A 12,989-nucleotide genomic window follows, 5' to 3' on the forward strand; every position below is an offset into this window, starting at 1 on the left:
ACAGCAAAACGCCACGAAATGCTCTACGCTAATAGCAGCACCTTGATTGCTCTAGTGCTCATGAGCCTTACCTAAATAACCTTTCTATCGTTTCTCTTGCGCTCTGCCGTTGTTGTTGCCCCCCTTTCGTATCTCAAGCTTTCTTTTCCTCTCTGCGCTCCTTCTGTCTTTCTTGCCCCTTCGTACCGGACGAACAAGGTCCCCCACATATACAGATTCGTACGTAATAAAACGAGCTGAATACGCCAGCTCCGCGTGGTGACTGAGACGAATCACATATAAAAAGCACGTTATATATATTCACTGACAGCCTATAATTACTGTATAAAAACATCCATATGAGAATAGGCGTGTACACATAGCACATAGAACGATAGCTTTGTGTAATGATAATAACGCCCGTAGAGCAATAATACGATTTTAGTAGAAATTACAACCGGTATTTGGCCAATTTCGTGCCGTATTTATACAACCGAGGGCACTTTCGGTTATGACATGAAAATCCTGATGAGGGACCGCGTACCTGCGTATTAAAAAGACTAGATCAGCTGAAGTGCAGTGAGATGTAGAAGCTCGCACCTACAGTTTAATAAGGGGGACAACCGCCGAGAAATGACCGTCAGACCATGGCGAAGCGTACTAAATGAGGTGAAGGGAGACGGCCTATCGCTGAACGCGTGGGAAGAAAGCGTTTGGCATTCGATTTCTACAGCGTTGTCACAGCTTTGTCCTTTCAGCTTTCTTTCATCGAACTGTTTCTAATGGAGGGAGTGGTTACCAAGATAAAGATATTACTGTTTCCACCGCCACGACGATGCAGCCGTATGGTTTGCCATCATCCCCTCCCGGAAAACACCAGCAGGTAAAGAGCAAAACTTTCCATCTGTACTTTGCCAATAGAGCTCACCTTATCAGCCGATGTTTGCATATTCATATATACGCACGTATATCACTTGAATAAGTTTCATACGGTAAATTAGACACACGAATTCTTTTCAATATTTCGACAATGATGCGTATTGCCGAAACGCGCCACTTGGAAAGGGTAGGTAACTTAAGATCAGCTCTCATTGCAGATTATCCGGTTTGTGAGCCTTTGATTATCGTTCACAGCATTTAGGATCATAGTTGATAGAATAATAATAGACATAAAATAAAAGTGCTAGACGTAAAATAACAATGGCTCGGCATTAATAATCGTTTCATAATTGACTTCAGCCTCCTTACGTCAACCGGAGCTATGCGGGTTTATGGTAGCTATGAAACTGTGCTTACAATACGCTCTCAATCACTACAAATACCGTACGTTCAATCATCGCTTCAACTGATAAACGTCTCATCTAAAAGACCTATTCAAGCGCCATACAATCAAAGCTCTTTCTTCCTTCATTGATTGTACTTACGGTGAAGCCGGTCAATATTCCGAAGACTAAAGGCGCCGTTGCTGCTTAAATAAATCCATCAAATTCGCTAGAAACTAGCAACAATTACCGGTTGTTATTATGATTTCTTTTAAACTAACATGCATATTTGCCTAAAGTCACGTTGCCTATCTGGATGACGATAAGCAGCATCACGATTTCGCCTATCGCGTTGTCATGCAAGGCCTCCCGCGTCCCGCAAGCATCAGCTATCAATAGGGTGACGTAACCGTAATATACAACGAATGCGAGATAATAAATGGATCAAGTAGCAATCTCAGAAACAATTATATATATACATATAATTGTTTTTTTCCAAATATAATTTTATAAACGTTAAGACTTAGTTTCATGGAGAAAAAAGCAAAACAATCTATGCCACTTGGCGCAAAGCTGTCTTCTATAACTTGCAAGAATTATTTTTAGGACATTATTACTGGATTGAGCACAAATGTACCTTGGACTTGAATATACTATCTAGTGGGGGATGCCGTTAATCTTAGGAAACTTCGAATCGGCGTAAACAAATCAATGTCGAGATACGCAACACACCCCATAAATTATCGCAGAAATGTCCTGAGAAATAAATTATACTGAAAGCCAGATAGAGACCTTGCTACACAAATATAATATATACGCTTTACAACGTGTCTCGATAAAGGTAGCGGCGTCCCACATAGTCTTCTCCGTCATTGCTGAGTGTTATTTCATCTTTTTTTTTTTTACTATAACTGTTATAACAGCTAAGCTTTATTGACAGCTTCCTTGTAGATGAATGACTTCATTGTTGATGATATGATTTAACGTTTACGATGTGTGGCAAAAAGTGTTCTGCCATTGCAAAGAGTTATCGTAGCGTAAAAACGTCGAGAAGAAATTTATCGCTTATAGCCTTCATCTATAATGACAAAATAAGGGATCCTCGTAGATCGTGGTGTGATTAACGTGCTGGTGTGCTTATCAGGAGTAGGTGGGACGTTCAGCAGTAAAGAAATAGTTAAAAATTCACTTTACGTTTTTTCGAACATTTATTGTTGATGTTGCGGTACGCAGGCCAATCATTTTATAATTAAGCCTTTCCTAACGAATACCTACATATAGTATTGGAGAGAGTTTAAATTATTCTTCGGTTGACGTTTTCTTTAATTTTTATAATTACTTTATTTGCCCACTACATTTTCAGTTTCAGAGACCGATATCACCTCGAATCGTCGCTATTCAAATCGAGTTGTTCGAGAGACCACTCAATCCGATACCTATGCATTTAACTTTCTCGTTTCATCTGTCACTTCTGCTCCGATTGATCGTCATCATTTTGCAACCACCTTTTCCGTACACTAAATACATTCACAAATCATGTCGATAAATGCTTAGGATAAAAACATAATAATAATAAACAGCACCCTTACAATGCTAGATACAGCAGATCAAGGGTGTTTGTAGTTCCATGAATTGCGGGCATTAGCTAGAGGTCAGAAATCGTTTTATCATATTACCTATAGGCCGTAAACGAATTTGAGGCTAAATAAAATGGGTATATATTTATGACCAAACTCACAATGCTAACGAATGTTTCAACTTCTCGATCAATTTGCGTATTCGCTTTCAGCTATAACGAGGACTTGCAACTGATGTTTGGCAAAAGTCCACCGAAGAGAAGCAACAGAATGAAGGGTCTCGTTTCTGTGGCCTTAAGGCGTGGATTCTGAGGAAAGAAGATGCTTCGCTTTTAATGCAGTATTTAATTCGACTGAGGCAGAAAATGGCATATCAGCGTTAAGGCTGACTGCTAACTTAAATGCTTTGTGAAGACTTCATTTCGCTAGAACTAGAGCCCGTATCTTTCTAACATAGACGAAAACCATAGCCAGAAAACACGTGGCGAATCTATTCTAAACCGTCCGATTCCTTAATGTCCGATTTAATTTGGGTGAATATAAAAAATTAACGATTGTGTTTTACCGCTTTAGGTGGAGACATTAACTATGTCTAGTTTAACTACCAGATGAGCGATCGGCAATTGTATCAGACGATTAAAGTCTTCTTCAAGGGTGGGTTCTGGTCTGGCAAAAGAAGGTCGTTGTTTTGCCCTCGACCGTAATGTGTTCCGCTATAATATGAGTAAAAAAAATGCACTACAATACAAAATAATCCTAATTCGTAACATTCTGAATCATGGAATGGATGAATGCTTTGTATCATCAACAAACCAGAGACGGTTAAATCGCTAGCTAGGCAACACAGAAACCTATGTATCATGCCGAAATCGTACAAATAGCGGTCCATTAGAGGTTGGGCGTTTTGCATAAATGTTTTACATTACTAATACGTTTTATCAGAAACGCTCATTTCTGTAGCATATTACCAGCTCACAATGTAATTCAATACCTTACCCTTACGCTGGCCACAAATAGATCAACGGAAATGTCGCGTAATCAATTAAATCAAGCTTTTCATATAACGTTCTGAGTCTGGAATAACGTCGCAGTAGCGACTGATCCCTGGCAGTTTATGAGCGAATCCTCACTCAGTTGTTACTGTCTGTACTTGCCGTTGTTGTCGCACTGCAACGTATGATTTTTACAAAAAAAAACTTGAGAATATGTCGATATCATTTTCAAAGCATACCAGGTCTAAAGGCAAACGACCAGACATAGCGACGATGGTATACTTAAGATCTTTTCCAAAATAAAAACACTATAAGAGACTCTGTAGCGAATCAGTTACTACTTCATCTGCCTCTAAATTATTATTATATAGCAGCATATTCTGCACTACTATGTTAAAATGTCTGCTCCAGCTTGGCTATAACATTGCAAAAGACTTTTACAAAAATTAACACATACATTCATATTTTATAGCACAAACAAAGTGATTTGTTAAGCTATTAAAACAACAGCACCTGAGTCTAAATAATTCTGAGTAATACCACTAAAGCCTGTTTATCTGAACCAACACGGAATTAATCCTTCTAAGAAGCGCTTTTTCAACTTATAATTAATCCCTTTGTTTTCTCTATACCGGAATGCGATATTTGCATTCCTTTGAATGTATAGTATACTTTTGTCAGTTTCGAACATCGCTCATATGAACAAATAAATTAAATGGTCAGACAAAGACAATCTATTCACTACCCTCAAAGTAGGATAAGTATGATAAAAATTAACAAAAAAAAACATATAAGAAGATTTTTCTTTCAAAACGTCAAATCAGATAAAAACGAAACAACATCCACGCGCGTGTAGCGTATTCTTCAATAACAGTCATACTCAAACGGTTCAATTGACTAACTGCCTGATTAATACAACAAAATCACAGGACAGCCATTTAATCCCGTCCTATAAATTGGTTCTCACGATTAAATGGCGACCAGGTGACCTAAAAGTGACCTCATTTTATTATAGATCTGTCTGTCTGTCTGTCTGCCTGCCTGCTAGCTATGGCTACTGCATAACAAGTACATACACAAATCTAACAACGATTTCGATGGTGCTTATACCGTTGCTTAATGATGACAAAGACAGTGGCGGCTGGTTGTTTGGATCTGAGAGAGTTGGAACAGCCGTGATACTGTATTAACAATGGTTTAGCAATAAAATTCAAACAGCTGACAACAGTCGGGATTTAAGATTTCAAGGAACACTGCTCCGGTCTTGGGCCAGATAATGATAGACAAAAGAACTCTGTAAGTGACAACTATCTGTTTTTGGCATTAGCTGGTTGCCGCTACAGGATGCGTGAACTTAAATGCGTAGCGGGGGAATTCATATTGGTAGAATTATGAATAAATCATTTGACAATAAAGGGCTGATTATAGAATTAGTAATTTTAGACGGTACAAGTTGAAAATTGTGTTACTGCACATTATCGGTTCCAGTGGACAGTTAAATAGCGTAGCGAACATAATAATTTGCGATAATGTGCAATGCACGTAGCTGGTTGTTTAAGGTGTCGTTACAGATTACCACACTTTCGGAATCTACCTTGATACGCACAAGCGACACTTAAACTTGCAGTGGAAAAAACTATATTCCTTCTGGATACTGGACAGGCATAAGCTGTATAAGAAAACTCTTTGATTAAACTACTTGTCTAACTGTAACGTTATTTAACTCGAAGTAAGCAGGCATCATAACAGGATTATCTATGTGGTTCTTTCGTTGTAGTTTATCTCCACTTGACGAAGTTAGTGCGAACCTTATAGAAGGCCCAGCCTAGAGACTGAAAGGGCTTGGTCGTATAGTAGCACATTTTACCAAAGCGTACGACTGAACAATGTTAATAGAGGAATCTGATTATGATCTCTTAATATTCATTTTCCGACATACGTTAGAGCGAATTCCTGACTACGCTATATCCCAAATTTAAACCAGATTCGTCTGACTTGAGCCTTCGCTTGCAAAGGTTTCTAGCCTTTCAACACGCTTTTACACGCAGGTATACTAATATCCTTCCAAAATAATAATAATGGAGAACGCCACTCGTGACACAGGCTATTGTCCTTGTCTGCTATTGACCGTAGATTAAGAACAAGTAAACTCGAAATCAAGTCGTTACACCACGACGTACAGCAAGCGGTTGCGAGGCATTTTCAACTGGCTCATAGGAGAGACAGAGACGGTACTGGCAACAAAATCATCTTTTCAAAGATAGTAGTGTCTGCTTCCTTTCCGCTGTTAGATAGTAGTACTGGTAATGAGGATAACATCGTCGTATGAGCTTGTTGCTCTACAGTGACGGTCATATCAACTGCGAGGACGGGGTGAGGAAATAACTAGAGTGCGGAGCGGTCATGACTATCACCCATGTGGCTGTCGCGCGTACTGCTATCACGCCATCCATCCCGAGAAGGGAGGTTGCATTGGCCACTACGTAGCTATAAACAGACCGACATATGGGTCCTGTTTAGTTCAATTTAACACAGTCCTATTTTCTTTACACGCCATTTCCTAACAAGCCCTTGTCGCCCACGGTCGGCCATTTTCGTATGCACAGCGCGGCCGTCACTATCATCGTCTAGCTTCGAAAAGAACACTAAAAATAAAACCGGATGGACTCGGTTCAACGATACCAACATCGAAGATCGGGGCTTCAAGATGAGTTGTGGCAGTGGTCGTTGTTCGATAGTGTCAAGTACAACGGCGAGCTCGGTCTGCATTGGTGTTCTCAGGTTCTCTGAACGCGCCGATACGTCAGGTGACGCCACTGAGTGGTTAGGACCGACATCGAGAGAATCAGGCGCGTTAGCGATCACACCTCAGGGAACAGATACAGAGACGTGCGACCTTCAGCAACGCAGTACGTGAAACGCAAGATTTTTCGATGATTCGAAACATCCCCCAATAGCTCACGACGGCCTCGACGTAAACAGACCGAGACGGCTATGGCTTACCGTTAAGCCATGACAACGTTCACAACTCTGCTAATACGCTAGCTGTATTCAACTGCCGCTGTATGTGGCATTCGCCGTAAAAAGAGCGAAACAGAGATGGCACAAAAGCAAGAGTTCGGCATCCTGAGTTCCTCGTTCGTGCCGCCGCTCGTTGTCATGTGAGCATTTATCAGGCGATAATGAATCAGCCACTGAAGACCGATCAGCGACCGGCTTACGGACCATCCGGCCTCTACCTATAACAGCATTATCCCCGTCGCTGCCTTTACACTAATTTCTCTCTTGATCTGTAATACTTATCTTCTAATCCAATAACCGGCAAACAACAAGAACAAAGTACCGAACACAGCACCGATGTATTACTATTCCGGCAATGGCCGATGCTCGAGCGCGATGACGAGAAGCGGCGGCGGTGAGTGAACCCGGGCGAAGGAGTGTACGACGACCACTCGCTGGCTGGCTACCGGCAGCACTGATGCTACCTCTGTAGCGGCCCTCAAGGTTGTTCGTTTGTAGAGCAACGAGGCAGCACTACCGACAGACAATACTGAAGAATAATGGCGGTTTGCCCCCCGACCTAAACGTTCGACTGCCAGTCCACACCATTTTGTTGGCTTTGCTTGGTTCTGCTTTTGGCGTGGTAGCTTCTTCCCTATCTAACGTCATCGCCTAACCTCCGTGATCCTTAGATGCAGCGACAACGTGATGCCTGTCGGCTGGTTAAACGCAACGAGCGCATGAGCAACTAGCAACAGCGTACACGACGATTTTATCGCGGTAACAGCACCTTAATATCACGCCGTACGAACTATGCCCAGCGCAACACGATGTATAGACAATGACAGTCGTTTAGCAGCCACTATAAGCTCAAATTAATTAATTTATTTCAAGCAGTCACCACGTACAGTAATAATTAAGTTCTCATAATTTTCCGTAGACTTATTTATTTTACAGTCCACTTTTTTTGATCCATAAAGCGAACGATCAGAACAGACTTCTATGGCTGTTGACTCGTGGGACACGTATTAACTCATAGTAACATAAAAAATAAAAATATGATACACAACTCGCACGAGTTAGGTACGATGTTTCTGTAATCGATATCGTCAATTTCTACTAAAATCCTGGAAACATAATAATATAATGATGTTCTGGAGAATAGATTTAGTCATAGCTCGTCGTCCGCAATTTTCAGGAAAAAATCTAGCTTACGAAGGATTTTCTCAAAAACTTCTATAAGCAAATTAGCACTATAGGTAGAATAAATCAACGTAAGAAATACTACCATCTTGCGCAGAAGGAACGCTGAAACGTCTGCCTTCACTTTAAACAAAACGAAAAATGCAACAATTTGCAACCGATGGCCGAACAGGCTTGTAGCCTAAATGATTTTTCGGGGTTTTTACATCTAGGGTAAATCCATATAAAGCAAATGACGTGTTTGAAACCAAATGGAGTTCGTGCCAACGATAGCCTAACATTTTTACCATAGACTCTGATGCTGGTAGCTGAATAGTGAGAGCAACGGTTTTTTGTTGACCCTAACGCTGAATAATAGAAATATCAATATAATGACAACTATGCTGTTAGGATAGAAATGGTAGTGAGCTATACTTGAATATTACTAGGTGAGAGTGGATATGAAGGCCAAAGACAGTAATAGCAACCACATCCTGTTGTATAATGCCGGCGCGAGCCGTTTTCGTTTCTTTCTCAACGTGTTCCAGCGTTTAAAGGCAAGCTATTTATACTTTTCTCTTTTGCCCGTCTATGTACAGATTGTGCGTATATCTATTTATCCACTGATCTCGCTTTTGTCTTCCGCACTTATTTGATTTAAACGACTGACTCAACCCGATAATATACTTGTTTGTATCCTCGTAACCTCGTTCCTTAACACATCATTCCTGAATATAGTCCTAAGTGTAACATATTGTATGAAAACATAATTACTGCTATTGATATATAAATGAGATATACGAAAAATATTCATATTCATTGTCCTTATGCAAATACTGACATAAAGTTCGCTTACTGGCATTACACACTTTTTCCCTATGCTAGTGTGGTGATCTGAGACAACTTAACAATTCGCGATCATTTGCTTTCATATAACATTGTACCATTTGCATAGTTGGGTTAGTGCCACCCACCCTCAATCTATACAGGTAAACGCCTCAAGGTTTCTCCCCCACGTTCAAACCCCTCACATCTAGACCTTACCATTTGAACCTCCTACTTCACATGAACGTTTACTAGACTCCCGTTTCTCATCGACTTTGGGCGTTTGTTGTTGTGTTAGACTCTACGCGTCCAAGGACTGACCTCGGATGGAGTCCTTTTTTACCGAGAACGTCTCGGCACGAACGCCAGTGCTACAACTGCACCGTGCCGACCACCAACTGCCGCTGTTAATCTGACTAGCAGCCGTGCTTCTACTTGTCGGTCGCTTTCGAGAACCCTACTTCCCCAATAGCGCTACCTGACTACTATTAATTAAAATATTCGGTACAATTATGTTTGTTGTTGCGGTTATTTTGGTTTTATCTTTGCCACTAACATCATAGCAACCGCGACGATCACTTGCAACATTGACGCGCGTCCATGATTTGTCTCCGTAGGCCACAGCGAAAGCTGGAACCAACAAACAAACCGGTCCTATTGAGAGTGGGGATTGGCTGCAGCAGGGCGCTGCGTGTTCATTCGTCAGCCGGGCCTGCCGCTTTTCTCGTTCGCTTGCGGTGGTCCCTCCATCATGATGTCTTCGCGTATCGTCGATCCATAAGTGGCAGCGCCAATGGTCACAGCTTGTTCCTGGCCGATGGCTGCTCACTTTCGCGGACTTTGCACCCGCACGGTGGAGATTGTTACCGCTGCTGTCGTTCTACAACAGCCTCAGCAGCGCATTCGTCGTCAAGAACAACGAAAAATCAGCAAACAACACGGCCTTTCGCTTCCGTGTAGTCTTGCAACATTATCTTACCTCATCTGCTTTACATTTCTGCTCTAGCTGGCTTCGAGCCTCAAACCTAGTTCAAGGAAACATGCATAGATACGATCCTAATATTCGTTTACTATGCATGCTCTCAAACACTCCCAGCATAAGCTATCCGTGGTATCCGAATCGCTCTCGTTTTATCTGACCCGTTGTACTCTACTTCCATTGAATACACTTACTTACCCGAGTCCGTAACTTATTTCCACTACTGGGTCAGAGCTCTGCTCTTTTGTACGAATTGAAAGAACTCCTCTATGTGATTGTACTAATAAGATCTCGTAAGATTCGCTTATGATCCCGCTGACACTCGTCGTCGTTTACAATGACACTGCGCACAGCCTCGTATGACTAAAAAGCTGTACTCTTTCTTTTCTCGATGTCAACTACGACATGAATAAATCTCCCTTCTGTTCTCGTCGTTGGCCGTCGTCGTTTTTGTCGAGTTACACCTTAAGGTATTCGAAAACACGCTACCTCGTCTGCTTTATTTCTGTTGCTGCCTTCTGTATGTTGTTTCCGTTTCATCATCAACAACGACAATAGCGGCAGCAGCGCCTACGGTAGTAGCAGCACGAACGAAGAAGACATAAAACGGGCAGGTGTTGTAGATACACAAAATGCACGCATTCACACACACACACACAGAAAAGCAGAGGTTCACGCGCTCTTGTTCCTGTTGCTGTTAGATAGGCACATCTACCTTTTTTTGTTGACTTTAATGCAGTCAAAACTGGCAATGGCGATGTCGATTTCCCTGGTTGCTTGTCCGTTTCCTTTACGTTGTCGCCGTCGACGACGACGACGAGCACTGCCGCGACGTTGGCCAGCGGCTCGAAGATCAATACCAACACGAAGACGACGATGCGAGCCTAATGCAACAACAACAACATCATCGACAATAACAACAACAAAACAGTGTTTGTGTTGTTCGTTCAGTCGTAGATCTCTCCCCCTCCCAGAAAATGTGCAGCAGCGGTGGCACGCACGCACCAACAGCAATTGCCTGCCAGCCAGTCAGAATCAGCAGGAGGAAAGCGCAAAGAGCCGAGGGCCTGTTTGGCCCACAATATCAACAGACAGCCACAGCAAATCAGCTCGGACTGATAATCTGCTGCTGCTGCTGCTGTTGTTGTCCTCCGTACGAACGAACGACGGTGACGTCGACTATAACTAGAAAAACTATAAGCATTACTGCAGCGTTTAATGCGGTGCCAGCTCCACTGTAATGACGGCGACAGCAGCAGCAGCAGCAGCAAAAGTTGTTGTAGCTTGGAACTATGCTGCTGCCACCAACCGCCCTCAGTTCTGCGCCGTCCGATGATTCGACCGTTGCCGCAACGCTATGACGGCGGGGTAGTGCGGTCAGACAGAACAAGACGGACAGCCGAACGTACAGAGCCGACTAACGGATAGGAGAGACACAGACGAATGGATGAATAATAACATGTATTACCAGCAGTCCTCCTCTCGTTGCCGGTCCAGCCCCGCCAGAAAGTAAACGATGTCTGCGCGGCCAGAAACCAGCAGCAGCGGCTGCAGCAGCAATGAGGCTTTTCTGCACGACGGTTTCTTCTTGCACTTTTTCTTTTTCTTCATGCTTAACGGGCCGGACCCGGTCAAGTCGGCCAACCAGACAATAAACAACTACTACTGCAGCGCTGTAGGTGTTGTTGCCGCCGCCACCGCCGTAGCGGCTACCGGCTGCTGCTCTCCAGTTAGTGTCACCAGTAGCAATGCAACAATCACATAGCACTGCTATCGTCAAGGCAATTGTCTGCCTATAGACTATCACTAAGAGCTAGAGCGAACAAAAAAATGAACGCTAAAGCTCTCTTTGTCGAAACGACCACTACTGCGAGCCGTTGCTACCGCTGCTGTCGTTACAGCGCAGTTGCTTCTATTGATATCTTCGGAAACCGTCGTTGCCTAAAACCATTGCGTTGTTGCTTCAGCCCGGTTCGCAGTTTCTGCGCTCTATGGGTGAGGTCCAACGGTTAGTGCGTGGCTGGCTGCCAGTTAGACAATAAATCTACCATGGCAGGAAGGGCGACACGCATCGCAAACAAAAACAGCACACACCACGGTTGGAGCGGAAGGTAGACAGAGTCGTCACAACGCGCCACCACGGTACGCAGTAAGCCCTGCTTTATCTCGAGACAGCTATGCAGCCCAAGAGTCTGGAAAGTGTTTACGCCGTATAAGGCAAACTAGCAGCGCATCTAGCGAAATTTATTTCTGGAAGGAGCTCCGAAGCACTAATATTAATTATCGCTGAAAAGATATCAGGTCGCGTAGATCAGAAACGAAATGAAAAAATAAACATAAGAACTGCATAATCTCTCGTACCGTCGAACTGCCGCCGGCAGATTCTTCGAACCGTTCGCTTCCGCTCGCTACTCACTCACAGGTGCTGCTGATATAATAGTACATAGGCAGCATGACCAGTTCACATTAGTGATACTTGAATCAAAGCCAAATCCGGATTAACACTTGCACCAGTCCTCACCAATAATTTTACACTAAACACAAAACTATAGATCTACAACTATCAAGTAGGGTCCGCTAATTCATTTGTTGGCATTGTATCGCCCGCTTTTGTTCGTACCCGCTAGTCTTCGTTCCTGCAGCAGTCAACGAGTAAAGTCGGCGAACCCTCCTTTTGAAGACAACATGGCATCACCTCGTAACACCAGGTCACGCATACGCTGACGCATGGGAGAGTGCTGGTAATATCAAGCGCGGAATTTATCCGGTTACCTATCCAAGGTAACTGACAGCTACTACGTCCCGAGACCGCAAGCGGTAACGGTAGCAGTAGCTAGAGCATTATTAGAAACTAGCAAACTTACATATACGTTATATTCTCTTTATGTGACATTGTCAACAGGCTGTGCAAGACATGAGTGTTGATGAGAATGCCAAGTAGGGGGAGGCAGGGGGGCGGGGGTTTATAATACTGCCTCCTCACTTTGATATCACAGTGCTCTGCAGAAGCTCTACGGAGGGTCAAAGCAGTATTTTTCCTTGTCGAAGGTATTTTTCAGGTTGCTCATGCACTCACTGCTCTGACAAGCAGTTGACAGAGGCAGCAGCGGTAATATTTCCGCTGCTACCTCTGCCTATGGAAGAGAACCGGCTGTCTTACCTAATATTGTTCTATAACTATTATTAAACATTT

At 43.0% G+C, this 12,989-nt stretch overlaps 1 protein-coding gene and 1 long non-coding RNA gene across 7 annotated transcripts in view; one reads left to right on the forward strand and one right to left on the reverse strand.

The window, feature by feature from the left end:
* Positions 1 to 12,989, reverse strand: part of for (cGMP-dependent protein kinase for) — a 40,073-nt gene that overhangs the window by 26,994 nt on the left and 90 nt on the right. Inside the window, exons 1-2 of one of the 6 annotated variants that reach the window (XM_022844249.2) lie at positions 10,512 to 11,160; positions 72 to 262 (exon numbers count right to left, since the gene is read on the reverse strand). The exons of 1 other annotated variant lie outside the window; for it this stretch is intronic. The gene's annotated coding sequence lies outside the window, so the exon portion shown is untranslated. Of the gene's footprint in view, positions 1 to 71; positions 263 to 9,994; positions 10,441 to 10,511; positions 11,161 to 12,157; positions 12,407 to 12,989 lie in introns of those variants that run through there. 4 more of the 6 variants (XM_022844250.2, XM_022844255.2, XM_022844251.2 and 1 more) reach the window with 4 other exon arrangements.
* LOC111266623 (uncharacterized) lies at positions 256 to 9,330 on the forward strand. Its single transcript, XR_002684188.2, has 2 exons — positions 256 to 862; positions 3,031 to 9,330. It is a non-coding gene; the product is annotated as an uncharacterized LOC111266623 (long non-coding RNA).

Source organism: Varroa jacobsoni, unplaced genomic scaffold (genome assembly GCF_002532875.2).
Source record: "Varroa jacobsoni isolate VJ856 unplaced genomic scaffold, vjacob_1.0 scaffold_1104, whole genome shotgun sequence".
In the NCBI taxonomy this organism is placed as follows: Eukaryota; Metazoa; Arthropoda; class Arachnida; order Mesostigmata; family Varroidae; genus Varroa; species Varroa jacobsoni.